Genomic DNA, 27,759 nt, shown 5'->3' with positions numbered 1-27,759 from the left:
TGCATAATTACAACTAACCCTAATCCAAACCCTAACCCTATAGTAAGTACATATTGTTCATTAATATTACTCAGTTCTTACTTGTGTAATTACACTTTAACAAGGATACTGTAAAATAAAGTTTTACCTTTCTCTCTCGCTCTCTCTCTCTCTAATTCCAAAAGCATATCAAAACCAAAAAAATACAAATCTGAGCTTAAAGCAGTGAAAACAAAAGCAATATTTTGATTTTCAAAAAGCAATTTATATTCAGTTTTCTTTTCACGCAGTCAGAGCAACTGCTAACATTCAGTCTAATATAACACAAATGTGCATATAAAATGGTATACCAAAGTAAATTCTTCATAACATAAGGGTTAGGTGTTTTCATTTCTCATCTAGTTGGCCTGAGTTGACCTGAAATGAGCACAAATCAAAGATTCGAAAACAGTTACATTGTGTAAAATTGTGAAAAAACTGTTCAAAATAGGTATTAACTGACAATAACTGCAAAGGAAATGGAGAGAAGGGAATATGTCGACAGACAGCTCAAATGGAAAAGTGTAAGACACAGTCACTGGGCATAAGAACCTAAAAGACCTGCTGCTTGGTTCTTATTTATTTAGCATTTTTCTTAATATGAAAATTCAGTATCATGGTCAAACGCTCCAAAAAATATAAAAAGTGTAAACATATAATTTTGTTAAATATGATAAGAAATTGAACATTCATGATAAAACAATTAAGTTAAAAACAGCTCTAATTGAGGTATCATTACAAAAAACTGGCAGAAACAAGTTGTGAAATTAAGATGAAAATATTTTACATTTAAAATAACCTACCCCACAACATAACTTGGGGAAGTTTTGCATTTGTGGTCTGTTTTTTTTTATATATTTTTTTTTTACACGTTCTCTGTGTAATCTATCCAAAAGCATTAACAATTTTAAAGAAATTATACCTGCTATAATTTAATAAAACTGGAACCAATATCCGAAGATGAAGTAATCAGCATTGGATGCAAGATTACATGTAAATCCCATGCTTAAAACTAGTCTCCTCTCATTGACTTAATAACGGCCCCTGCTGGAGGAGAGTTGAAGGGGCGTCAAACTTCAAAGCTTGTCCCTTATTCAATACCAGCACCCTGGGGGAGTAACAGCAGATAGGTAACATAAATAACCTTATTAGATACATTACATCGATTGAATAACTGAATATCTCACAGGTTGAATAATTTTTTTTACTGATCCTGACCTGTCTATGTGCAGGACAGTGAGTGAATTCTGAGTGAGCCACAGCACAGAGCAGTCTTTAAACTCGGTGTCGATCAACTGTTGGACCAGGTGCTCGGCTTCCATGTCCACATAAGGAAGAGCCTCTTCCACAGCAGAATTTTGACCCTTTCCGGTTCGGCTCTAGCCAAACATAGCAACCTTCTCTACCCAAGGCGTATACAACATAACAAAGAGAAATATTTATCCCATAACAACTATTTGTTTGTTTTGACAATACATAGAGGTTGCTTCATAATGCAACACAATCATACGATCATATATCTATGCTAAGACAACTTTTAAATATAACTTTATAATAAGGTTATGTTAACATCATTTAACACAATAGTTAACTTGCACTAAAATACTTTTACAGTAACTTAATGTTCATTTCAACATTTGCTAATATTTTATTTATTTATTATAAGTTGTATAGGTTTACATTAATGCTTTATGAGCCAACATGAACTAAGAATGAACAGTTCAATTGAAATTCACCAAGATTAATAACTGCTGTATCGTGTTAATGCATAATACCTAATGCATTTATGTTAAAGGAGCAATATGTAACAATTATATAAAGCGTTTAAAATGGGTACTGCAGTCCAAATTCAAAATATTGGAGAGAGTTGTCTCCCCCGCCCCCTCCTCCCCAGACTCCAAGCTCACGCAGCTTGCCAGGTTGAGGGCACGCAACATGAATGAGCAAACTGACAATGGCAAGCGACGAGCCTTACACAACAAGTTGATCAGCTAATGTATACGTTTGCAAAATTAAATTTTTTTGTAAACGATCAACCAGCTCATGTGGTTGTCAATTTTAGCTAGAAGTATTGCTGGCTTCCATGGCTGCAGCACGCTGTTTTTGCCCGCTAACTTGTTTCAAATCTGGCAAACCGGGGTGTCAAAAATCTGTTAGGATATGGGCAGTGGGCAGGATCACACAGGCCAAAACACAAACAGAAATTCTGGCCCGGGAACAGACATTTCAAAGTAGAATATAATGGTTGTAGCATTGTTTTCAGAGATGTCAGTATTTAAGCTTAGCATGTTTCCTAAATCTCTGATAACATATGATAAATGCATGCGTGGTAAATACATTTATAGCTGATCTCAGTGTTCTGCTGCCCTCAAATTTTATATGGATTAATTAGCAGAGGAAAAAACATGGGATGCTGTACCTATCTGTTGGTGAAGATGGTGAGTTAACATACTGGAAGAGCATGCTTTTTGTAAGGAAATTACTCAACACTTAAATGTTTTGGCTGGTGTTTGAACAGATATATTGTTATTCAATGTTTGTGTATAATTACTTTATTCTGACTATATTATTAAGTGTGATTGAGCCAAACCGAGTGATCAAACCATCATCTGTTGTGAAAAACAACATTCAGGCTCATCGTCCTCCCCCTCTCCTAAATAATGATGTTTAAAAATGAGCAGAGCTTATTTTGTTGGCTGTCACTACATTAAATAATTCTACAAGACTGCATTAGATAACATCAGCATCCTGTAAATAACATTTCATGATGATCAAACTTGTAACACTTATCAATAGCTCACTCCTGATCACCATTTTATAAATGTATTGTCTGTATTGAGCACAGCATTATAGAAACTCTGCTGGTGTGAAAGCAACCATGTTGTTTGCTGCGAAATTGTTGGGATGCACTGCTTCAGTGTACAATGTAAAACAGGCGTTATAGATAACAAGGGCAAATTTAATCCGGTGACTTTTTCATGCATGTCTTCACTGATTTAAATAGAAAATATGCAGTTTGGATTTAAGTGTGATAAAATTTGTTAAGCAGAACTGAGAGTGCTAAAATCTTCTCTAAATTATTTAATAAATCAAACATACCAAGGGCAAGGGATATGTAGAATTTCATGAATGACTGGAGTTCCAATTCTGTGGAAATGTGTGGAATTTTCTGCAGGTGCAGACTCCATGTGGGCCTACGAATAACTATATTCTGGTACAATATATTGCTTTGAATGTTACGTAAACATGTACATTGGCTTGAGGCATCAAAATATCTACCAGAATTCCCACACACCTGAGAACAAGGGATGTCCTCTGTGCTGGGCACTGCAGCTGAACAGGCAATTATCAAACCTGCTCCTTTAAATGGCAGAGTTCCAGAGCCAGCCACACCTGTGCATCAGTATGCTGAGCAAACGGGTGCAGATTAGCCCTGAGGGGGACCCGAGAACAGTATAGGAACCTGTAGTGCATAAGATACCTTGATGAAAACATTAACTGGATAATGCCTATTACTGGTGGAGCCTGGGTAAACTTCTGGATTGCGCACAATATTTAATAACATTCTTTCTACCACACCCAGTGAAATAGTTCTGTTACCTGTCAACACTCCTTCCCCTCAAGTCTTTAATTGGTTTGGCTCTGGCTGCATCTCTGGCACTATTCTCTTGTATGGAAAGGTAATATTGTTTCACTTGCATGAGAAATGATTTGAAGAAGGCTGTGCAGTCTGTGTTGACCCACACAGGCAATGTTTACACTGTCAATCAGAACAGCACCACTGCCCGGAACAGAGAGTTCACCAAGTGGTCAGTGTATGCCTTTTCCTTGCTCACGACCTGAATCTGTGTGTATATATGCATCAGCCTAAAACACATACACGCACGCACGCTCTCTGTGTCTGTCTATCTAATCCATGCATTTTTAAATGTAGTTTAAGTATCCAAATACTTTTGTGTAAGCATCCTCACATTCAACATTCAAAGTACCTTCTCTCCTTTCAAAATGATGAGTGTAAAGTTAGTTGAATTTAACTTCTCCCTGTTGTGGCCAGTCAAACGGTGCTCTGTAGGTGACTGTCCATGCAGTCTGGGTTAAAGGGGGTAGCCATTAGTTCAATGCTTTTCCTAGAAGGGTTATGAAATCCAATGACACTCATCTAATGATTTGACAAGGTATCCTCTTTGGAACGCAGTACACAATGAATTTGGCCATTTATGGTTAGGGGTGGGGTGGTGTGAAGGTGCAAACAAAGGGAGGTGCATTTATATGTGTTTAAATAGCATTATGTTATCCTGTACCTCCTCCATTTTGGAGAATTCACAGACTCTTTGTATGCTCAACATGTCAATGTTGACATCAGAGGCAGCTTCAGTGTACCGGTGAAGAGCTTCTTTCATCAACAAAATCTTAATTGTTATCATAATCATAACTAATTAATCAAATAAAACTCAGGATAGGTAATGTATCAGGACAGTTGATCTCACTCTGAAGGCACAGATGAAGACCAGAGCCACAAGTCCAGTTGAGTCTGAAGCAGGACCAAACTGACCAAGAAAAGAAAAATCCAAGCAACAGCATTTAGCTGCAATGCAACCTAACTGCACACAAAAAGACAGATGATGGTCATAAAGTGATTGCATTACTTATTCAAAGCTGCTGTAAATGTGATGTTTATATGACGTTCAGTTCAAAGCAAATAATTTTCTTATGGAGTATTCTAGTTTAGTAAAATATTACAAAAATTCTTAAAACAAAATAAATGTACTTTAAAATTTTAAGAGAAATGTAACTACTACTACATTTAATGCCATTTAGTGAGGTTTAAAGTGACAGTGTAAATATGTCATTCTGCTTCTCAAGTTATTTTTTCTAGTTCAGATTTTTTTTACCAAAAAAAATAAGACAAAAACACTCAGTAAGAGTTTTTTTTTCTGTGTAAATGTTTCTGTTTACATTTTTATTTTGAAGCTGAATTATTAAGTGTATAGCTGAAACAAATACAATTGAAAATATGGGAATCAAAATCTCTTTTAAACCTGGAAATAAAAAGTATTTGAAAACATGTAAAATAAAAAAAGCATTGCAAAATTTAAGAATTTGCACTATTTCTAGGTCATTAATGAAATGTAAGAAAATTTGCACCTTGAACATGTTAACTGCTGACATAACAAGGATCAAAAGGTTTTGCACAAACCTGTGGAGCCCGCACCAGTTTAAGTGCATGCTGTCATTAAAGCAAAAAGGGACATACCAAATAGGAAAACAAAATCATGTTAAAGAAACTTTTATTTTTAACATTAATAAATAAATAAAAAAAAGAAAACATTTCATGAATTGTCTTATAAACCCCACACTATGTTAAATTTTGTTTATTTTTTTTTACAAAATTTGCCATAGTGCACAGTGTTTTTCAATATACAGTAGATAGTCACATATGGATGTTACACTCAAACGGTGCCCCCTAGGGTACAACTATAGTGCTGCAACATAATCGGTACAGTGAAAGCAATAAGCACAACATTTAAACTTTCTGTGATGATTCTGTTATACTTGATCAGCAGGTTTTGATTCATGGCTTGAAGCCAGTGCTGCTGACACACCTCTGTGTGAGAAGTGACTGAAACAATTGGGTTTGTCTCCATGTTTCTGATTTGGATGTGAGCCGATGAGAAATGAGTGAAAGATGAACAAGGAATTCAAGAAAGGCATTTCAATATAACAATCTTTTATGAACATGTTGCTTCAAACAAAAACAATCTGTGATGTTAGGTGGTGATTGGAATGCGTAACAATCTTTGAACAGCCAAACATGTAAATACAAATAGATGAATCACCAGATTCAGTGGACACACAGCCAGGCTCAAAACAGGCATGAAAGTAATGGTGCTTAATATCTCCAAAAGACTCCACAACAAGCTGTGCAGATGTTTAGGCAGCTTGTCATCAATTACTCACATATCCTGAGTCAACATGATAATACAATGAGACTATTAAGGTCTAAAGGAACAGTTCACCCAAAAATGTAATTTCGGCCATAATTTACCAGTACTCACCCTCCTGTCATAGCGCTCATGAATTTGCAATGAACCAAAACATATCATATGCCTTCAGAAGACTTGGAAATATGATGCATGAATTACATGGACTACTTTTATGATACTTTTAGGTTCTTTATTATGTTTTAAAAAGTTTTGAGTCCCTATCAACTGCCATTATTTAAAAACAAAATGGATCAGGATATCATACAAAATTGTCCTTTTGTGTTCACCTTAACAAATAAAGTCATACAGGTTTTAAACGACATGAGGTAGAGTAAACAATAAATGAGTAAATTATGACAGATTTGTCAGTTTTGGGATAATAATTCCTTTAAAACGGAATAGAACAAGCTCTTATGTTTTCCATCATATTTGCTTGTATCTGTTGTTGTCAGTTTAACAACTTATCAATAAACTTATACAAATACCATCCCTTGGGAAATCTTGACAAACCATAAATGTTCATAGTCATCTTTATATTCATGACTTCTTTCATCAGACAAATGTTTTTGCTTTACACAGAGTTTATACGTATAGATCCGAACATTGCATTTAAGGCATATTGTTAAGACAAGCTAAGATCTCTCTAACTCACAAACGGAGTAAATAAGTAGTAATTAAGCAGATGCTGTTACCCAAAGCCAAATATAATTTACCTATTGGGTTATGTGCCTTGTGTGCCTTATATGTGCACAATGGTGGTAGCTCATGGTCCGCTACTTCCAGGAATCTAACCAGCAACCTTTCAGCTACAGGACATAAGCTTTGAACTCTATGCCAAATTTACATCTGGAGGATGACTTTCACCTGAATGAACGTATGTAATAGCAGAGTGGTGTCTGTTGTCCGAACAAAAATTTGATGCCCTGCTTTTAAAACTTATAAAAAAAATAGTGTCATGTTGTCATAAAAAAGTACCTTTTGAAATATTTGGTGATATCTGTCCTAATCAGAATCACTATGCTTATCTCTTTTACACCTGTAAAATAACAGAATATTTAGGCTGTATATACACGCACTACACAGGTAGTAATGTAGGGAAGTTGATGTGTCCTGGCTGTGGTGTGATCTAAACATCTTTTAACCCTCTTATGGTCTTTGGTAATTTTTTAGTGGAATCAATCACTTTTGCTGATTTAATAAAAATGGTTTCCTTTATCTGAGTGGTACAAGACGTAGTGACTTTTCCTCCACTTGCCCTCTGAACATACAAAAAAACGTGGGCATGATTACACAAGTAGTCGTAAAAAAAAAGCAACATCTTTTGTCTTCGCAAAATCGACCACCCATTGAAAATCAATGGGAAAGACCTTGACATAAAGCAATTTTTTATCTTTTTATCTTTCAATCAATAAATCAGCCACAATGCAGGAAAACCCAACCATAAAAATAAAGGGTGAGACTATAAAACATCCAGAGTGCAAAAAAATACATACTCACTAACTCACTCACTCACTCACTCACTCACTCACTCACTCACTCACTCACACACACACACAAACACGAACTAGTGAGACTATAAAACATATTATTATAAAAAAAAAATGTATGTGTCAAATAAAACCAATAAATCAGCTACAAACACACACACTCAGAAATGAGGGGGTGGGACAATAACACACCCACAATGCAGAGCACGAGTGCACGCACACACACACACACACGCACGCACACGCACGCACGCACGCACGCGCGCGCGCACACACACACACACACACACACACACACACACACACACACACACACACACACACAGAGAGAGAGAGAGAGAGACATAAATGGGTGAGACTAAAACAGCCAGAAGGGAGAACAGAGAACACACACACTCATGCGCACAATGTTGTATAAAGTATCCATTTATCATACTTGAGTAAAAGTAAAGATACCTTCATGGAAATTGACTCAAATACAAGTAGAAAATATTACATGAGAAAACGACTTAAGTAAAAATATTAAAGTAACTGATATAAAATGTACTGAAGTATCAAAAGTACAGGTAAATTACATAAATTACAGAACAGTTAATTAAACCCATGGCAACTTATTTGATTGGTGGTGCTCATAATTTACTCGCCATCATGCCATCCCAGATGTTTATGACTTTCTTTAGGAGCAGAGCCCTAGGTGGCACTATAGGAAGTGTAATCGAACTTGAAATCCTGATCACCAAGAAAACTGCTAATGTCAAAATTTCTAGTCGAAAAAGGAGTTATATTTCGGTCTATTCTCACCCAAAAATCAATTTGATCCATTCAGAAGACACCGATGAAACCACTGGAGTCTTATGGATTACTCTGATGCTGCCTTTATGTCCTTTTTGGAGCTTCAAAGGTCTGGCCACCATTCACTTACATTGAATTGACCTACATAACAACAATACTCTTCAATACTTTTTTTTAAAAGTAATACACATCTTAGATCGAATGGGGGTGAGAAATTATGAGAGAATTTAAATTTTTAAACGAACCATCCCTTTAAATAGTACATTCAAGTCACATCATAATGATCATATTTATGGGATTATGGGACAATAAGAAACCACCCAGAACACCCTGTAAACTGCAAAACAATGTGCAAAAAAACACAGAAAACAACTACGCAACGGCAGAGTAACAACCTGGCAACCACAAACTGTAGCAACGTGCCAAAACACACACAGCAGAGATCACCTTGATAACCGCATAGCATGACCTAACAACCATCCAGGAAACCCTAGTTACCACATACTGTAGCATAAATGTGCTAAAAAGCAAATGTAACACATTAGCAACCACCAGAAAACTAGTTTTGCTTCGGCAAAGAATTCACATCTTCATAGAATATAAAAATAAATATTGTAGGACATTTTCATGAGTGCTGGTAATTATTCATCATCATATCTTGTTTAAATGTGAAATGTAAACGAATGTGATTCATTTTTATATGAACATGTCTCCTGTAAAGGCGGGAGACTGATCGCACATAACTTCATTATTTCACAGCTTTCATAATGTTTAAGCCTAAACTTTTTTAGTTTTTTTTTTAGGCCTAAATTTAATTAGTCGGGAAAAAAATTAAATAAAATGAACTCACATGAGCAGTTTCTTATTTTCCCCAGAGGAGACGGACAGAACACGCAATCTAGCGCATGCTTCGCTTGTGATTTTGATTCAGATTCATGATTCGCAAAACGAATAATTGAGACCTTTTGAATCTTTTTGTTTAGTTCAAATGAATCAAATTTAAAAGATTCAACTCAAACGATTCTTTCAACGAATCATACATCACTATCACCGATCTGCATGCATTTTTGCACATACTGCTGTAATTTTATAATTGACTGTTCAGTCACAAAAGTAACAAAAGTTTCTGGAGAAATTTATCAGACTAAATGAATCTTTCTAAACTTTCTCTTCAAAATATAGTAACATGAAAGTAAATATCCAAAGAAATATTTATACTCAAGTACAAATATTAAAAAAACTGTACTTAAGTACAGTAAAAAAGTTACTATGCACCTGATGATCAAAGAACACATTTTGAGTGACCCCCATGTACGAAAGTATACATTTTCCACAGTGGGAAAGTTTACGCTTAGATGCAGGTGCCTCACCTCCTAGACAAAACACTACATCTTTCTGTTATGGAAACAAAGACATTTTCCAACAGCTCCCATTTATAAACGTGGTCTTGTCAAGCCTTGCTCACAGTTCATTCTGTTGCAGCACCATGGAGAAACGCTTTATTGTTCAGGAGACCCTGAAGCCATCTACTGGTTTTTATTGTCACAACATGATTTTCAAGTCATGTTATTTATATTTTGTTCACCAGATAGTAGAAATCTTCCTCCAATATATGTCACATTCTCATAATTTCTTCAAGTTTCAACTTATAGAAGTGTAGGTATTTACTGTACAAAAGTTTCTTAAATTTGCTTATTTGCATATGCTAATTAATGGTCACATTTAGAAAATAATGTAAATAAGTTCAAAATAGCATAAAATCCCAAAAGATGTGCATAATTGTATTGTTATTACTTCAGGTAAGAAGAAAATGTATCATTATCATCATTATCAAAATAAATAATAGTTACACCTTTGCTCTTTCTTGTCAGAAATGACCAGGAGGACCAAAGGTAGGGCTCATTTATGAATCCCATAGGAGGCAGCGTTTTGCAAAAAATTTGTATTAGTATTATGCATGCAGGTTTTATGACCACTTCATATAGTATAATATTTGTACTCTAAAAAGTGTGTTTTCACACCGCAGGGCCGTTTAAAATGAATTAGAGAAGCAAAAAGGTGATTCATCATGGTGTAAAATTTAAATATACACTTTCCATATACAGGCAGGGTGGAGAAACAGTGTATCTTGTTGATAATGCATCTCCAAGTTCATTATTGTGGGCTACAAAGGGAATGTCAGCAGCCTTGTTTGGTCAGTAGGAAGAGGAGAAACAAGCTCATGATTTCCTTTTTTATATGAGATTGTATCAGGGCCCGTCATCCTTTGAGCCACTGTACTTCTCTTAATGACATCATTTCTTGCCCTGCACTAACCATCATGACTAAAACACAAAAGGACCAAGGATTAAATTGGGATTTTGATATAAATTCGGTGCTCTGCCACCTTCAAAATAAAATAAAAAAATGGATGGCAGTATGCTTTTTGGAATTTTAAAAATAAATGTATGGACATACAGAGCTGAGATATTTTTCTAAAAATCTTTGTTTTTTTTTCAGTAGAAGAAGAAAAGTCATAAACATCTGGTATGATATTTTGGCGAGAAAATTATGAGAGAATTATAAAAAAAACAGCAAATTATAGCACTATTTAGTTTCATCTATAAATCAATAAAATTATTAAATAAATGCTTTTAAACAATTTCACATGATGTGAGGATTAATAACAGAAAATAACTGGAGTTTATGCAGCATTTCCTTTCCCTGATGATCTCTGATGATCAACAAACAAAGGTCATAAAATATGACAGCATCAAAACATATCCATTTTAATAACAACATCTAATTTTAGGTTCATATACGCAGACACCCTCACTCTTTAGCAGTGTCCCCTTACTAACCTGACTTTGCGCTCCACTGCTGAACTGACAGGGATGAGAACTACCAGTACTGCCATCCCCACCATCACACTAGGGCTCAGTTCCCAACATAGCAAGCTACTCTCAGGGGGGAGGACCAGAGACAAGCCAGTGTGACTTCCAGACCTGCCACATGCTCAACTTCCTCTGACAGTAGAGTGTCAGCATTAGTGGTGTTGGAATGCAGTTGAGAATTAAGGGAAAGAGACAATGTCTTTCAAATGTAAAGGAGGGAGAAATTGCGGAAATGTGAAACGATAGAACATTTCAGCAAATGAATACATTTTAGGTAAAAAAATAAAGAAATAAATGAATTGCCAACAATCTCAAAAGAAATGTTTTGGTTGGGAAAAAACAGCCTCAAGAGTGATAATAATTAAATACTTCAGGAGCAATAAAATCAACGTTCTGTAGATGGCGCCAGCTTGTGCATTGGCTATTGTTACCGTGTCTCTCAAACTGCAACCAGCACCACCACTGAATATGTGTATCCCACCCAGTTAAACACAGGCTGCCTCTCACAGAAGAGGACAATCTATCTGAGGATAAGAACCAAAGATTAGGTTAAAATCAAGAATATGAAATGTCCAAAATCAAACATACAGTTTTAATAGTGTCATGGTCCTAGAACGCTAAGAAGATCAGTTGACAGTCTCAAAAGTACAACTTTTATTAAGTTATGATGGAAAGTCCATATTGCATAGAGGATAAGGGAGAGAAAATGATGAGAGAATTTTCATTTTCTGGTGAATTATCCCTTTAAGACAGTGATAACTCAAGATGCACATCCTACACTTGTATTGTATCTTCATCAGTTACTAACACAGTGCAAAGTGTGTAGAACTCACAAAGGTCAGCCGACTGCAGTGGTCCCCCGTGGCACATAACAACCAACCAAAAAAAACTGTTAAAGGCAATTTGGTAGAGAACATAAATGATTTTGACAGATTTATTTATGGCTTACCTATTTAACCAGTTGTAGTTTATTCGGCTAAGTTGGCAGGACCCTTTTGGCACTGATTCTGAACACAAATATCAGGACATATCTCACAGTAAGGATGCAAAGGAGTCTATATTATGCATTTACAGTGCAGTCACATAATTGACAATTTATGATTCAGGCAACATTTAGTAGATAAATATTATAAAGCTAGTAGATAAATGTGTATCAATGTAATGCATAATATCTTCATAAAAACAAATGTTAAAATGAAAAATATATTTTAATTAAATCAATAATTTTTTAAGGTTTAATATTCAATTAAAACTGAAAATCAGATGTAAAATTAATATAAATACCAATTATAAATGAAATAACAAATATTTTATTTAGAAATAAAACTAAAAGAATAAAATTAGTAAATATAAAATATATGTTTATATTTGTTTATATACATTTTTAAAATTTTGTTTTGCTTTTGCATTTGCTCTTTCTTTCAATTTATTGAGAGTATCGACTCGGTTACTAACATAACCTCGGTTCCCTGAGAGGAGGGAACGAGTATTGCGTAAGTAGCTTACGCTATGGGAAAACTCAGTTTCTCGAGAAATATTGAAGTCTTTATGTAAAACGCATTGCAGCTGCACAGCAGACAGCAATGAGCGAGGCAGCTCGGTCATTGGCTGTGCTGCGGCAACTTGCTCGAACCAATGACGGGGCGACTCTGAACGCGCGACCAATGAGCGCGCTTCACGCCCGCGCGCTCAGAGCCCGCCAAGATTAGCGTGGCTAAGGCTATATATTAGGCGCCCCGTCATGAGAGTTCTTTAGGTTCAATCGACTGAAGCGACTGACCAAGCACAAGCACGGCAGCTTACGCAATACTCGTTCCCTCCTCTCAGGGAACCGAGGTTATGTTAGTAACCGAGTCGTTCCCTCTCGAGAGGTCTCTCCTATTGCGTAAGTAGCTTAAGCTATGGGAACACCATGCAAAATGCTGTGCATGCTGACTTCGCTCTATAAAGCCAGAGGCAGATGCCTGAGCCTTAAAGCAAAGTGATTATTCAATGAGCCGGCCAACGGCGAGCTATATAATGGGATAATACAGAGCGCCTTTGCCCCAAGGTGGCCCATGGTGGGGCGCTCATTGTAAAAACACAAGCACATATCTTATATACTGATTTTTCTATTTACTGATATACATAAAAAACCCTCTAAGTCAGTCAGAGATGGACCTTATAAGGGAGGAGATAATGCTCAGCATATACGTACTCCAGTCCATACTACAGTCAGGCTGATAGAATGTTGGAATGCAATGAGGGGACCTGTAGGTTATAAAACCTGATAAATGTCGAAGGCGAGGCCCAGCCTGCCGCCGCACAAATATCCTCAATGGGTATCCCACTCGACCACGCCCACGGGGAGGCCATGCTCCTCGTAGAGTGAGCTCTGACGCCTAAGGGGCATTGAAGGCCCTTGGCTTCATAAGCCAGCGCTATAGCATCTACTATCCAGCGCGATATTCTTTGCTTTGAAACTGCGAGACCTTTAGTGTGGCCGCCAAAGCATACGAATAATTGTTCCGTCTGTCTGAACGAGGCAGAACGTTCCAAGTATACTCTGAGCGCCCTTAGCGTCGCTTTCGTCTGCTGGAGACGATAGCGCTGCCAGAGATATCACCTGTACTCTGAAGGGTGTAGAGAGCACTTTAGGAATATACCCGTGCTTTGGCCTAAGGACAACTCTGCAGTCGTTAGGTCCAAATTCCAGGCAAGCAGCGTTTGATGACAGCGCGTGCAGGTCGCCCCCTCTCTTGACTGAGGCGAGTGCCAGCAAGAGCGCAGTTTTGAGCGAGAGCTGTTTAAGGTGCACGGTTCGGAGAGGTTCGAACGTGGCACTCTTGAGTGCGTCCAGGACCGTGGCCTGGTCCCAGATCGGTACTGAGGGGGGGCGAGGAGGGTTCATCCTCCTAGCGCCTCTTAGGAAATGAATGATTAGGTCGTTTTTCCCTAATGAGCGTTCTTTATCAGGATTGTGTGACGCTGCTATGGCAGCCACATAGACTTTGAGCGTGGAGGGTGTGCGGCCTCCAGCAGCTCTTGCAAAAAGGCGAGTACACTTGGTATCTTGCACGATTTGGGGTTCAAGCTCTTGGTATCACACCAGTCACTGAACACTTTCCACTTTTGGGAATATAAGCGCCTCGTAGAGGGTGCTCGCGCCTCAGTGATGGTTCTCAACACTCCGCTGGGGAGGTTCTCTGGAACCCGTTGAGGGGCCATGCATGAAGGGCCCACAGATCGGGGCGGGGATGAAGAATCATCCCGTTGGCCTGCCTGAGGAGGTCCAGCCTCAACGGAATCGGCCATGGGGCAGATTGCATCATCTGCATTAGTTCTGGAAACCACGTCTGGTTCTTCCAGAGTGGGGCTACCAGGAGCACTGCACATTTCACCTCCCTGATCCGACTGATGACCTGAGGTAGCATCGCGATCGGGGAAAAGCATACAAGGGGCGGCTCGGCCAGACTTGGGCGAGCGCGTCCGTGCTCTTTGAGAAGAAAAGAGGGCAGTGCGCATTTTCCCTGGAGGCGAAGAGGTCGACCTCTGCCTCGCCAAAGGTTTGCCATAACCACTGAACCGTCAGGGGGTGGAGAGACCATTCTCCTGGGAGAACTTTGTCTCTGGACAGCATGTCCGCTCCCTGGTTCAGGACGCCTGGCACATGCGCTGCTCTCAGTGAGCGCAGGTTGTGCTGTGACCATAAGATAAGCTCCCTGGCCATAGAGTGCAGGGAGCTCGACCTGAGTCCACCCTGGCGATTTATATACGATACTAGCGTCATGTTGTCCGTTCGGACCAGGACGTGTTCGTTTTTCAGGTACGGAAGCAGGGCTCTGAGAGCCAAGGCGACCGCTTTCATTTCCAGACAGTTTATATGTAGGCGCTTTTCCGGGTTTGACCACAACCGGAGACAGGCCTGCCCTCGTAAAGGGCCCCCCATCCTATTTTGGAGGCATCTGTCGTGATCATTTTTCTCCCTGTGTTCACGCCCAGACTCACGCTGGTTTGATACCAGTCGACGGCCTTCCAGGGCGTCAGGGCTTTTATACAGCCGTGATTCGCTCTGATTAAAAAGTGGCCCGAGCGCCAAGCGTGAGTGGGGACACGGCTCTTGAGCCAGCGTTGGAGAGGACGCATGTGCAACAATCCTAGCTGAAGTACAGCTGATGCCGAGGCCATGAGACCGAGCATCCTTTGAAATCGTTTGACGGGGGCGCACGCGCCCGCTCCGAATGATGTTGCAAGGCGCCGAATAGTGAGCGCGCGCTCTGATGAGAGGCGCGCCGTCATCTGCACTGAGTCTAGCACTATTCCCAGAAAAGAGATATTCTGGCTGGGGGATAGCACGCTCTTTGCAAAATTGATTCTCAGACCCAGGCATTCTAGATGGCTGATAATCCAAGATCTGTGCGTCGTTAACTGACTCTCTGATTGTGCTAGGATTAGCCAATCGTCGAGGTAATTCAGTATTCGCACTCCCGCTGTCTCAGGGGAAAGTGCTGCATCCATACATTTCGTGAATGTACGGGGGCCAATGATAGGCCGAATGGTAGTACTGTGTACTGGTATGACTGTCCCTCTAAAGCTGAATCTCAGAAATGGCCTGTGATGAGGCGCTATCGAATGTGAAAGTAAGCGTCTTTCAAATCCACTGATAGAAACCAATCCCCGGGGCGAACTTGCGCGATTATATGTTTGGTCGTTAACATTCTGAACGAGCGAATCATTAAAGCTTTGTTCAGATGTCTGAGATCTAGGATGGGGCGGAGGCCACCGTCCTTTTTCGGGACGAGAAAGTAGCGGCTGTAAAAACCCGCCTAGCTCATAGAGGGAGGAACAGTTTCTATAGCGCCCTTCTCTATCAGTTTGAGCACCTCGGTGCATAGAACATGTGAAACATCTTTCCTCACTTTCGTCTCGACCACCGCTGAAAAGCGGGGTGGTCTGCGAGCCGAATTGAAGCGAGTAACCGTGTTTTATTATGTTCAAACCCCATTTCGGCATGTCGGGATTTTTTCCCAGGCTTTTGCTCGCACAGATATGGGCTGAATGCTGGCTGGGGGCGTGTCGCAGTGACGTATGGGCCCTGCCGGCGAATTGCCTTGTGCTACCACTGAGCTTACAGCTCTCAGAGGCGCGGGAGCGCTGAGCAGCTTTGTTGAGTGCCGAGTGCAGGGATGCGTGTGAGATTACAGGCATGCGCGCTATCTCCGTAATGCTCGCAGCATGAGCTGGAGAAATGTTTGAAACTTTATAGATAGTGTTTACGGGTGGGGGTGCATACATTGTAATAGGCACGCGCGCCACTTTCATAAAGCTTCCCGTTCTTAGCGGGGAGTTTCTTGGCTCGCGCGTCGCATCTGTGATGCTTGCGGCATGAGCCAGAGAACTGTTTGAAACTGTATGGGCAGCGCTTATGGGTGGGGGTGCATATACCGTAGTAGGCACGCGCGCCATTTTCATAAAGCCTCAAGCTCGTGGCGGGGGGTTTTTGGGCATGCATACAAGTCAAGTCAAGTCAAGTGGTTTTTATTGTCGTTTCAACCATATAGAGTTAGTACAGTACACAGCAAAACGAGACAACGTTCCTCCAGGACCATGGTGCTACATAAAAACAACAAAGGACCAACATAGGACCACATGAGACTACACAACGAAATAAAATACCTATATAAACTACCTATATAAAGTGCACGTGCAAACATGTGCAAAAAGTACGGGACAGTACAACAAATTACTGACAATGAACAGGACAATAGACAGTGCAGCGCCGACCAGTACTCAGTAGTGCAAAAAGATGACAGTTTCTAAAATGTAAACATAACATACTATGAGATAATGTTCTATGCACATAGCAGTTATTGAGGTAGCAGACAGTTATAAAGTGACAGTAATTAAAGTGCAACTCAGGACACGTGTGTGTCAAACCAGTCTCTGAGTATTGAGGAGTCTGATGGCTTGGGGAAGAAGCTGTTACACAGTCTGGCCGTGAGGGCCCGAATGCTTCGGTACCTCTTGCCAGACGGGAGGAGGGTAAAGAGTTTGTGTGAGGGGTGTGTGGGGTCGCCCACAATGCTGGTTGCTTTATGGATACAGTGTTTTTTGTAAATGTCTTTGATGGAGGGAAGAGAGACCCCAATGATCTTCTCAGCTGTCCTCACTATCCTCTGCAGGGCTTTGCGGTCCGAAACGGTGCAAGTCCCAAACCAGGCAGTGATGCAGCTGCTCAGGATGCTCTCAATAGTCCCTCTATAGAATGTAGTGAGGATGGGGGTTGGGAGATGTGCTTTCCTCAGCCTTCGAAGAAAGTAGAGACGCTGCTGGGCTTTCTTGGTGATAGAGCTGGTGTTGAGGGACCAGGTGAGGTTCTCCGCCAGGTGAACACCAAGAAATTTGGTGCTCTTGACAATCTCCACAGAGGAGCCGTCGATGTTCAGCGGAGTGTGTTCACCTTGTGCTCTCCTAAAGTCAACAACCATCTCTTTTGTTTTGTCGACATTCAGGGACAGGTTGTTGGCTCTACACCAGTTCGTCAGCCGCTGCACCTCCTCTCTGTATGCTGACTCGTTGTTCTTGCTGATGAGACCCACCACGGTCGTGGTCATCGGCGAACTTGATGATGTGATTCGAGCTGTGCATTGCTGCACAGTCGTGAGTCAGCAGAGTGAACAGCAGTGGACTGAGCACACAGCCCTGGGGGCCCCAGTGCTCAGTGTGGTGGTGGTGGAGATGCTGTTCCCGATCCGGACTGACTGAGGTCTCCCAGTCAGGAAGTCCAGGATCCAGTTGCAGAGGGAGGTGTCCAGGCCCAGCAGGTTCAGCTTTCCAATCAGGTGCTGGGGAATGATTGTGTTGAATGCTGAGCTGAAATCTATGAACAGCATTCGAACGTATGAGTCCTTATTGTCTAGGTGGGTGAGGGCCAGATGGAGGGTTGTGGTGATGGCATCGTCCGTTGAACGGTTTGAACGATACGCAAACTGCAGTGGGTCTAGTGAGGGGGCAGCTGGGTCTTAATCTGCCTCATGACGAGCCTCTCGAAGCACTTCATGATGATGGGTGTAAGTGCGACGGGACGGTAGTCGTTGAGGCAGGACACTGAAGACTTCTTTGGCATGGGGATGATGGTGGTGGCCTTGAAGCACGTTGGAACAACGGCGCTGCTCAGAGAGATGTTGAAGATGTCGGTAAGAACATCTGCTAGCTGGTCTGCACATCCTCTGAGCACTCTGCCAGGAATGTTGTCTGGTCCAGCAGCCTTCCGTGGGTTGACTCTACGTAGAGTTTTCCTCACATCTGCCGTGGTAAGACAGAGCACCTGGTCGTTGGGAGGAGGGGTGGACTTCCTCGCCATCACGTCGTTCTGCACTTCAAACCGAGCGTAGAAGTCGTTCAGCGCATCTGGAAGGGAGGCATCTTTGTCACAGGCAACTGATGTTGTCCTGTAGTTGGTGATGGCCTGGATGCCCTGCCACATGCGCCGCGTGTCACCGCTGTCCTGGAAGTGACTGTGGATTCTCTGGGCGTAGCGCGCTTTGCCTCTCTGATTGCCCGTGACAGTTTGGCCCTAGCTGTTCTTAGGGCTGCCTTATCGCCTGCTCTGAAGGCGGAGTCTCGGGACCTCAGCAGCGTGCGCACCTCCGCAGTCATCCACGGCTTCTGGTTGGAGCGTGTGGTGATGGTCTTGAGAAAGTGACATCATCAATGCACTTGCTGATGTAGCTGGTCACTGATGCTGTGTATTCCTCCAAGTTGGTAGAATCGCCATATGTTGCAGCCTCCCTGAACATGTGCCAGTCAGTACACTCAAAACAGTCCTGAAGAGCAGAGATGGCTCCTGCTGGCCAGGTTTTCACCTGCTTCTGAAGCGGTTTTGTGCGCCTGACGAGCGGTCTGTATGCTGGAATTAACATAACAGAGATGTGGTCTGAGTAGCCGAGGTGGGGGCGGGCTCCGCCCGGCACGCGCCTGGGATGTTTGTGTAAACAAGATCAAGCTGTTCAGCCTCTCGTTGCAAAGTCCACATACTGATGGAATTTAGGGAGCACTGTCTTGAGATTTGCATGGTTGAAATCTCCGGCGACAATAAACAGTCCGTCGGGGTGAGCGCTCTGCAGTTCGCTCATAGCCCCATACAGTTCACAGAGCGCTTCCTTAGCGTTAGCGCTGGGGGAATGTAAACTCCGGTTATGCAAACAGTGGTGAATTCCCGTGGTAGATAAAAAGGTCTGCATCTAACAGTCACAAGCTCCAACAGCGATGAACAGTAACTAGAGACTAACATAGAGTTCTTGCACCATTCCGTGTTGATGTAAACACACAAGCCACCACCGCGAGTCTTACCGCAGAGAGCTGTATTTCTGTCGGCACGAAACGAGGCGAGCCCGTCTAGCTGAATGGCGGCATCCGGAACTCTGTCGCTGAGCCACGCCTCCGTGAAAACAAAGACGCAGCAGTCTCTAAACTCACGCTGCGTAGCCTGCTGGAGTCGGATATAGTCCAGTTTATTGTCCAGGGAGCAAACATTTGAGAGCAGGATAGACGGGAGAGCCGGCCGGCTAGGGTTTGTTTTAGCCTAGCATGGACCCCGCCCTCTTTCCGCTTCCGCTCTCGCACACCGCTACGACGTCCTCTCCCGGCCACCGGCATCAGGCGACGCCGAGGGCTGGAGGCCTGGTCTCCGCAGCAAGCCGAGTACGCGTAGCGCCTCCTGCAGGTCATCATGCAGCTTGGTTTTTGCATGATTCTTATATTTGAGTAGTGTCTGGCGATGGTAGACACGAACACTGGTTGCTCCGATGTCCATGTGTTGCAAAAGTCGGGCTTTTTAAACAAAAATAGCACCGTTGTGGATCCGGAGTGGCCGCTGCGTGCTACCGCGCCGCCATCTTGGATCTACAGTGTTTGTGTGTAGGGGTGCATGCATGACAGCAGGTATGCACGCTACCTTTATAGTATTTCCCGCTTTTACTGGGGAAGTATATACTTTTTATAACTGTGGGAACAGTGCTTGAGTGTAGTGGTGCATACATGACAATAGGCACACGATCCACATTTATGGGGAGTCCAGCTTGAGCTGGGGAAGTATTCGGCACTGTTTGGACAGTATTGATATGTGGGAATGCGCACTTTAGTGTGGACACGTGACCCCTTAGTGACACAGGCAGAAAATGACTATTTTTGTGATTTCTGTGTGTTGCCGTTAAAACGGCGTTTGATTGCAGGTGAGCGAGTTCTGTGACTGGCCCATTGACTGCTGTACAGACATTTCCAGCCGCCTGTAAGGGGACTGGGTTATGCTTTGCAGGAAGCACTCGTCCAGCCGGCTGCAGGCGGGTTCTTCCGGAGAAGACCAGTCGAGCCCGAGGTGCGATCTCTGAGTCCATGCTGGTGCCCCTGCTCGTGTCCGCTAATGTCGACGGTGCGGGGTCGAAGGCCGAGCCTGGCCAGTCGTCGGATGCAGCGTCAATGGAAAGGCTGTCATCCTTTTCACCGTCGTCCCCTGAAGCGCCGAACGAGACGAGACCCACCGCTCCGGAGGGGTGCTGGTCTGCCTGCGTGAATTGAACTGGCTGCAGGGATTCCTCGGGTGGTGGTGAAGCACGCGGGGACTGGCCCGGCGTGACTTCACTGAAGTCCGCGTGCTCTGGCGGCCTCCGTGAGCGGCGCTGTTTCTTGCGCGGCTCGAACAGAGGGGATGGCAGCACGGTGGTAGCAGGCTCGTTCGCGGCGAAGGCGGCAAAGTGAGCGCGCAGCTCGGTGAGGCCCAGGGAGTCACATTCGGGGCATCCGCCTCGAGTGAGAGCAGCTTCTGCGTGGTCAGGTCCCAGGCAGCGAGCGCAGAAAATGTGATGGTCCCCGTCAGGAAGAGGACCTCTGCACGAGGCGCAGGTTGAAGGCATTTGAAACAACGCCTCGAATTTGCCCTTTTACTAAATGACAAAAAAGCGTCGCAGAGGCGAACACTTGCAAAGTAGCTTAGTAAAAGGATATCAAGGTGATGCGCGCCGGATGGCGTAGCAGAAGGCTTTGAAGGCGGCTGAAGGCGCCGGCGTCCTCGTAGCAGTCCTGCTGTAGGCTTGTCGACGGCGGGCGGAAAGACTCCAATAATCCGGAGGATCCAGCGAAGAGAAGGTCTTTGCTGAAGGAGATTAAATCTAAAGAACTCTCATGACGGGGCGCCTAATATATAGCCTTAGCCACGCCCATCTTAGCGGGCTCTGAGCGCTGAGCGCAGCGCGCTCATTGGTTGCGCGTTCAGAGTCGCCCGTCATTGGTTCGAAGCAAGTTGTCGCAGCACAGCCAATGACCGAGCTGCCTCGCTCATTGCTGTCTGCTGTGCAGCTGCAATGCGTTTTACATAAAGACTTCAATATTTCTCGAGAAACGGAGTTTTCCCATAGCGTAAGCTACTTACGCAATAGGAGAGACCTCTCGAGAGGGAACTATAATTATTTTCTACCACAATGTGAGCTCCAATTGGGTTTTTAGAAAGTAATAAGTAACAATTAATGTAATTACTTTTCAGACAGAGTAATTAGCAGTTAGTAATTAATAACTTTTTTAGAGTAAGTTACCCAACACTGACTGGACGTGTGTAAAAACAAAAGCAGCAGTGAAACCCTTCAAGATTACATGCACGTATCTCGAAGCCACACACAACTGGAACAATAGACGCTTATATTAAAATAGATAAAGTAGCCAACATTTCACACCTTTTAAACATCCGAATTGATTCACGCTTTACATGTGCTCTAATGTGTTTTGCAATAATTAAATTGTGTTTTCTTTGCAAAATAAATATAGTTGAGCGTGGAGCACGCGCACATTTCCAGTGAGAGAAGCGCGTGTGTATGTGGACGTGTTTTACAGCTGTCAACATCGCTATTGTATATCTATTGTATATAGACCCTTTTTTGAGATAGGCAAGATATATTTTTAAAGCACATTAAAAATGCAAATTAAAAAAAATATGGTAGGATGGCCCTCTGTATAGATAGACCATATTCAGATTGTGTTTATCACATTCATTTTAGGAAGTTGAGGAGATACAGTATTAAAGTAACAGATAATTGACTTATTTAGGCCTGTCTAAATAATTTATCACTCTCACTAAACCAAAGCATGATTTGTTCATGGTATATGTAAACAAATAGATGATATTTAATCATATAATTCTGTCTTTTTCTTCTTCTCAATAATAGTGAATGGTGAAAGAAACTAACATTGTTTCTCATTAGTTCCATTGAAGATAAAAATGTAGATAGGTTTTGAACAAAATGAAGGTGAGTAATGATGACATCATTTTTCAGTAACACTTTACAATAAGGGTCCATTCAAAATGCACTCAGTACATTTTTTTGGTAAATAGTTTTCAGTTTCAGATGCCATGATTACTTTAATCAGTGAGTGAAAGTATCAAATAACAGGATGGTTACTGAGATTAAGCGAGTAGTATTCTGCTGGTCATGTGATTGTAACATGGCAGCCCCCATGTGCGGACCCTCTCCATGTAGAATAAAACAGCTTTTATAAGGTTACTGATATGACTGGAGTCTTAATGTTAATGTGAGTGGTCATGATTTTCTACATCTTCTGCAAAATTTCAATTCATGTCTTTTAGAGCTAAACGTTTTTTATGAGGAAAAATTACTGAGTGGACCCATCATTAACATTAGAAAATAAAATATGAACTTACAATGAACAATATATTTTTATAGCATTTATTAGTCTTTGTCAATAAAGAAATACAATTATTCATTGTTAGTTCATAACGCATTAACTAATGTTTACATACACAACTTTTTATTTAAAAAATTGATTAATGTATGTTGTAATTAACATTAAAATGTATAAATGAAGTAAAAGTAGCCTATCGTTTGTTGCTAGAAAAAGTGTTACCAAATTTTAATTTTCATGGATAAGTACATTTTCGCCATTTGCATTAAAAAGGGCTGTTTAAGATTGACAAAATGCCTTGAAAATGTTAACAGGTGAAATCCTGAGAGAGTCTTGCTGCTTAATCAGTTATGATGTTATGAACAGACACAGTATATAAAGTAGATAATATATTTTAATTGTGCAGTTTTTAATGTTACAGTATTGTAGTGGTTTCTACTCAATTCACCAATGACATAGTTATTTTTGATCACGTGTCACTTAAGGTGTGGTTATGAGTGTATCAAATGACCCCTCCCCCTTTGCAATACAGGGCACCAGTTAAGAACACTATCTTAACAATTTAAGAAAACTCCCAAAAGAGCTGTTCAATAATTTAGAATTAATGTAAACTAAAGGAAGGTTGTCAGCTGATTTATGTGAAGGATTTGTGAGGGTCTGGACAACTAGTAGAGTCTTTGATCTTCAACACAATGAAGACAAGTTGTAATAAAATGAATACAATTTATTAACAATAGATATGCAAGGGTAAATACCACAATAATTAATAATGCTAATAATGAATATGCACTGCAAAAGTATAATTAACGTATAAACAAAAAGGAAAGTACTGAATTAAACAATAAAACAAATAAATGATTTGAACACAGAATGGATAAATGCAATGCTGTTGAACTGAATGTAGCAATGGGAGAGAATTGTATAGAAATGCACCTTATGTGGAACAACCTAATGGATCTGGCAAAATGGTGATAAATAATGCTTATTTATCATTAAACAAATAATATACTTATTATTTGTAACAAGCTGACCCCAGGTAACTGTTATCTAAGCAAGTTAGACAAACAAATGCTGCAGGTTAAACTAATGCCAAGGTCTCTAGAAAGAGGTTTGGTAAGTTTATATTTACGTTCCACACAGTCGGGTGATCAGTTCGGCAGTAGAGACGTCTTCCACTGGCGATGCGGGTAGTGTGCAGTGGGAAGGGTGCAGAGTTACAATCCAGTTGTCGTTGCCACGGATGGAGGATGCTGAACTTTGGTTGTGCTAAGAGGGTCCTTGAAGAGTAGACCGTGCAGCTGGGTCAGTTGAATCTTCACAGGGTTCTTTGCAGGCTGGCTGCGTCACTGATGAGCCATGTGGGACAGGCCATGTCTGCCGATGCAGAGGCCCTTTGTGGAATGGGCTGCGCTGCTGGAGGGGCCTTAAGGGTCAGATAAGGTCCCTCAATTCTGGGGTCCTTTTTTAGCTAGAGTGCATCAATATAGCAATAAAACAATAGAAAATGTTTTGCTCGCAAAACCTTAACCTCAACTATCTTGTAGCCTCTTTCCTCGTCAGGTCAGAAACTCAGGATGTGGTGTGTCTGCTAATGTCTCCTTCCCTGTCGAGTTGGAAACACAGGACAAGGGTGTGTCTACCCGGGGGACATATTTATCTCTTTCTGATGAGGAATAGATTGAAATCTGGTGCCTTTCCGATCCTGGAGTGTGTGTGGCCACTGGTGCCTGAAGTAGCTACAGTGTTGCACACCCTAGTGTGGAACTCATTTGCATAGCATAAAGTATAGTGTTAAAAAAGTGACTTTAACATTTTACCCATGCATTATTTCTTTACCAAACCTCTTTCAAATGATTAAAGGCTGGAACAGATAGAGACCAAATAAGATAAGAAATGGTTAAGTCATCGTCCATGCATTCATTTATCTGTTTATAGGTCTGTCCCATGAACTGTTGTGCTAACAGCCAACAGCCATAACATAAACTGTGCTTTGCATGAAGTGGAGTGGATGAGTTTCTGTTTATATTCATTTAAGGCCTCCAAACTTAAGGTATGAATAGATCTGTGTTATTTTCCACTGATGCTTCCTTAAAAAATGTATGGCAGTTCTTGCCTAAACGTTAGAAATGAGTTGGTGGGGGTAGAAGGGCCCCCTTTTCTGCCCTGTAAGAGGTGTCTGGTTGTAGTCTTAGCATCTTATTTGATGTTGCTGATCATTTGTTTATGTTCATTCACCAAGGATCCAATCACAATGTGGCACATCTTCCACACTGGCAGTTACAGATCCCTGGTATGCCATCTTAACTGATGTTCACCACTGTATTAAAGGGTAACTAAACCCCTGCTCAGAGTCTGACTCCACCCACTAGCAATATTTGAAAAATGCTCGAAAAGTGGGCATACCCCAGCGGGGATAGAGGGGACGAACCGAGGGCGGGGGTGAGCGGAGGGGGCGTGCACCTGAGACTCGTAGTGACAGATTAATTGACAGCTGCTGTCAGACTCTAAAATGGAGAGTGACGCAAGTAGCTTTGCCACGGAGCGGTCTTTTGAAGTCGAGGACCTTTCTCCCCCACCTTCACCTGAAGTGGAGGAGGGTGAATTGTCTGTGGACACAGGGCCGGAGCCATATCAATTCGAGCTGCTGGCTCAAACTGCGGTTTTAACTCCCTGTTGAGCATCCGAGTGCGCATTCACCATCACTCGCGTGCAGGAAAAACAAACGAAACGCTGTTCAGTGATGTTTATCCTTTTAGCAGGATTTTTATTTAGCAAGCTTCACTTGAACATAACATCAGTTAGCTGTTCTCTCAACTTAGAAGAATGTGACGTAAAGCGTAACGTCATGTACAAAACCGTATACCTCCAAATAAAACTATACAGGTAGTCAATACCGTAATACAATGTATTAGGGTGCAACACGTTTAACACTCCCGCATCGCGAACGCGCATTTGTCGACCCCAGAGGATTAACTTTAGCCTAACCATAAATTGTGATTCAAATATATATGATCACTCACCTCAAGACGCCGCTGCGGTGGTGGAGTCCATGCAGGAGGAGCAGCATTTGGCACTGCGTCGCTTTTCAGCGCGAGCTGTTTGGAGAAGCCCATTTCCACCTCCATTGCGTTGGAGAAGCAATCCCGCGTAAAATGCAGTTTGCACACTCCTCCAGCTATAGGCGGGAACTAGCGGTCTTCCAGCCCAAGGACATGCAACCACTGGCGCCTAATTTCCAAGTCTGCTGGAAAGCTATACAGTCCAGCAGTGCTGTTGCAACCAGCAACAATACACCTATGTACCATCCTGACCACTGTACTAAATACAGATAATCTATACTAACTTGAAGATATCCTAACTGACGCAATACTATGCTACTAACTAACTATGCTTCTAACAATACTACACTAACAAATATGCTAATTAACTACCTAGGCTACACGAAATAATCTAAATAACTATATAAATGCTATGCTAAAATACTCTATCCTGATTGTTTTCAATACTCGCAATTCCAACTCCTGACTCGCTACAGTGGTTTTGACGAAACGAGATGGTTTATATACTGCCATGGGCGTGGTAGCTCGTACCAAGGGCGTGGTGAGCTGGAACCTGCTTACGTCAGCTGTCACCGCTTACGTCACGAAGTACCGCATTAGCCAATAGGAAAATTCAACTGCAGTAGCCACCGTTCAACCTGAAGAGGGCAGCACTCAGACGTTTTTACACCATATATTGTAGAATTAAAACACTTTATACACAAATGTCAAAAAAATTACTTGAATCAATGACCAGTACTAATAAAGCCCCATTCTTACAGATCATTAACTAAAATAGTTGGTTTAGGGTTTAGTTACCCTTTAATGTAATTATACAAATATTAGTTTATTTATGTATATTGGTACACTTATATAACTGACTGATTCACGTGGCAGAGAAAATAGCTCAGATGCATACATCAGATGGAGCTGAGAGGTGGAACAGATCTTCAGGATGATGTGTAGGCCTGATTTAAGCATTTCAATCCCCTCAATCGAGCTAACATTGTCCAGTTCAAAATTCCACTTGTCCCTGACAAGCGTTAATGTCGAGCCCTGAAAATTGGACCTGTAATTTAGGAAGAGCGTGATACAAATGACACATTCCAGCAAGGTAATTGCCAAATGACTCTTATTTAGATGATTTTTATGCTAAACAGAGACTAACCTCTTACCTTTGGGTTTTATCAGATGATCAATCCAGCAGCTCTGGGTTTTGTCTACCTCCTCACTTTTATCTCCTTTCTTCTTGTTGTTCTTCCATTTCATTTCTTGGTGTGGTGTTGTATGAATGTGAGTTAAGATTTACATAGCAGCAGGTTTTAATTGTAATATATGTCTGGGGTTTACATGTTATCACCTCATCAATCCAAGAAGCTGAGGAGGATTAGATATGATATTTGAAATCCAAAGATAAAAATGTCTGTAAAACAATTTCCCAAATATATATCCAAAAACTTGATTCTCTAAATAACTAAAAAAAGAGTTAAATACAAACAGACAGCTGAAAGTATTAAGACAATAATTATATAAACAAATGTAAGATCAGATCGCACTGTACCAATATCAATTCCTCAACGTCCATCTTTCCTTTAATTAAAAGGTTGTCCAGGAATATGAGAAAGCAGTTATTTTCCATTTGGGAAGACTCCATGGTGGTGCTAAAAGACCAGGGTAAGGTTGCACCAGCTATGCGTAAAGTCTTATGTAAATTGGGATGTAAAGTTCACACTAAGGACTAAGTCAGTGCTTAATTTAGTTGCACCACCTGTTCTTAAGGCAAGACTTAACTAGTAGGTCGTAAGCTCTCCGTAATGCTTAGTTTCATAATATGATGATTACCTGTATTGATCTGATCCGGGGTTCTCTTCACGTTAGTGAAGGACGAGAGTGCCGCCAT

The 27,759-nt window shown here is 41.5% G+C and overlaps 1 pseudogene; it reads right to left on the bottom strand.

The window, feature by feature from the left end:
* Nucleotides 1-483: 483 nt before the first annotated feature.
* Nucleotides 484-27,759, bottom strand: LOC127634129 (multidrug resistance-associated protein 1-like; annotated as a pseudogene).

This window comes from Xyrauchen texanus, chromosome 41, assembly GCF_025860055.1.
Source record: "Xyrauchen texanus isolate HMW12.3.18 chromosome 41, RBS_HiC_50CHRs, whole genome shotgun sequence".
In the NCBI taxonomy this organism is placed as follows: Eukaryota; Metazoa; Chordata; class Actinopteri; order Cypriniformes; family Catostomidae; genus Xyrauchen; species Xyrauchen texanus.
Note: the sequence above shows the minus strand (reverse complement) of the source record. Positions and strands in the feature narration are given on the sequence as shown.